The 2,500-nt window shown below is 48.0% G+C and overlaps 1 protein-coding gene across 2 annotated transcripts in view; it reads right to left on the reverse strand.

Moving 5' to 3' along the window:
• Positions 1-2,500, reverse strand: part of LOC119596405 (fringe glycosyltransferase-like) — a 60,059-nt gene that overhangs the window by 13,008 nt on the left and 44,551 nt on the right. The gene's annotated exons all lie outside the window — the stretch shown is intronic.

The raw sequence follows: 2,500 nt of genomic DNA on the forward strand, positions 1-2,500 counted from the left end.
AGGAGGTGTGTTGAAAGGGGGAAGGGGAAGAGGGGGAGGGGGGAAGAGGGGGAGGGGAGAGAAGAGAAAGGCGGGGCATTGTTATTAACGCCGAATATTACAGTATGAGGAGATTGTGAATGTGTATTGTTGTGGTTAGTCATTGTTAGAGATATTAGTGTGTGCGTGCGCGTGTGCAAGAGAGAGAGAGAGAAAAAGAGAGAGAGAGAGAGAGAGAGAGAGAGAGAGAGAGAGAGAGAGAGAGAGAGAGAGAGAGAGAGAGAGAGAGAGAGAGAGAGAGAGAGAGAGAGAGAGAGAGAGAGAGAGAGAGAGAGAGAGTTACAAAAAATGGAATAGAAAAAAAGAAACAGGAAACGAAACCAAACAAAACAAACAAAAAAAGAAACCGTGAGCGTTTATATGCGAGTACGTGCGTCTGCCAACATGATTGCGTGATGAGCGAACGTGCGGGCAGACTGCATGTGTTCGTTCGTTCGCTCGTTCGTTCCTTCGTTCGTTCGTTCATTCGTTCGCTCGTTCGTCCTTCATCCGTCCGTTCATTCGCCCGTTCGTCTGTCTGTCCGTCCGTTCGTCCGTCCGTTCATTCGCCCGTTCGTCTGTCTGTCCGTCCGTTCGTCCGTCCGTGCATTCGCCCGTTTGTCCGTCCGCTCGTCCGTCGGTCCGTGCACACGAGCGCATTTCACGGCCAGCAGCGTGGCGAACGGCAGGTGGCCAGTGACAAAGGAAATATCTCGTAGACGTCGGGAGTTCAACCAACTTCATACCATTAACAAGCTCAATCGGAACGAACGACCAACAAAGACAACAACGAAGTGTCTTTGTTCTCCGGATCGCTTCGTGAAGGTCGTTTAAATCCCTAAGCTTTATTCAAGATTCTTTTTTTTTTTTCTTTTTTTTTAACAAATGACATAACAGCGCTGCGTCGAATACCCGGAGAAAATAGATCATGTGTATGGTGTAGAGTGACGCGAAACCATATATATAATATACCTGTTCCATTAAACCCTTCCACTACTGGGTAATTACTCTTGCCTAATTGCAAATGCCATCTGCAGGGCGTTCGGAGGCGGCTGGCGACCGTCTTTTGTTTTGCTTCTTTCCTGACGCGGCGCACTTCCTTTCCATTATTTTTTAAACGCGTTCGAATACTGTCGAGACGTTGGGGTTGGAGAGAAGAAAATCGAAGTTTCATACGAAAATCTCTAAATAGCTTCACTGCTTTTAAGAGCGGGATGATTATATAGGGGAAATAGATTATTTATTTGGACAAGATGTATGAAGCGGGCCGATCGGCGGCGAGGTCTGGGGGAGGAGACAAACCAGAGCGGGAGTCGCGACGCCATTGTTCGGATGCTGCCCCAGGTACGCCCCGAGGCCACACCCCCTCGTCCCGAACCCCGCGCACCGACTTCTGTTCTTCGCCGCGTTCCTGTGTCTGAGTCACTTCGAACCGCTGACTCATTCTCTCAGTTGGTATTGCAAGGAGACCGATTTCTATTATTTACCAACCTCGGTCCAATCCAGTCTCTTTTAAAAGAGAGATCAAGGAGAGACGAGAACCGCCCCCCCCCCGCCCCTACCCCTTCCACGAATGCCAAGTCAGGAGTCAAAGGCATCGCGACGCGTCCGGACACGCATTCATCCCTTTCTCCCTGGCTCGTCTGGCCGCCGCCAGCGCACCTGTAATGCTACTGTCTCGATTCGATCTTGAGTAATAATGCCTGTTAAACCCGCTCCCAACCCTTCCTCTGCCTCCTTTTTCACCCTTCTCTCTTCTCCCTCTCCCTTTCCCGTCTCCCCTACCTTCGTCCTTTCCTCTCTCCTTCCTTTCTAACTTCCTTTCCTTAACCCTTTTCCCTCTCCCTTCACCCCCTCCCCTTCCCCTTCCACCTCCCCCTCCTTTCATACTCTCCCCTCCCTCCTCCCCTCCTCTCCCCTTCCCCTCCCCCTTCCCCTCACTCCTAACCCTCTCTCACCCCCCCTCCCTCTACCCTTTACCCCTCCCCTTCCCCGCCGCCCAATTTGCAGAGCGTGTGCGCCCATTTTCTCGTCGCCTGTTTTCGTCGTCGGGGAAATGTGATTACGGACTTCTTTTGTTCACTTTTTTTTCTATTTTTTTTTTTTCGGGGGCCTTTTGTGCATGGTTGCCCTCGCCCGCCCGCCTGTCTGTCTGTCATTCGCTGTCACGGAGCGCAAGACGTCGCTACTCTTGTCTTTTGCCTCGCGACGCGTAGGTCACTGAACGGGATGAAAAAATATAATCTGGATTTTTATGAACTAAAAAAAAAAAAAAAAAAAAAAAAAAAAAAAAAAAAAAAAAAAAAAAAAAAAAAAAATATATATATACATATATATATATATATATATATATATATATATATATATATATATATATATCATCTGGATTTTTACGACCGGGATTTTTTTAAAGGGGGGGGGGGGGTTGGGTGTTTCTAAAAAAAGAAAAAAAAAAAAAAAAAAAAAAATCTGCAGCGGTTTA

Source organism: Penaeus monodon, chromosome 37, assembly GCF_015228065.2.
Source record: "Penaeus monodon isolate SGIC_2016 chromosome 37, NSTDA_Pmon_1, whole genome shotgun sequence".
Taxonomy (NCBI): domain Eukaryota; kingdom Metazoa; phylum Arthropoda; class Malacostraca; order Decapoda; family Penaeidae; genus Penaeus; species Penaeus monodon.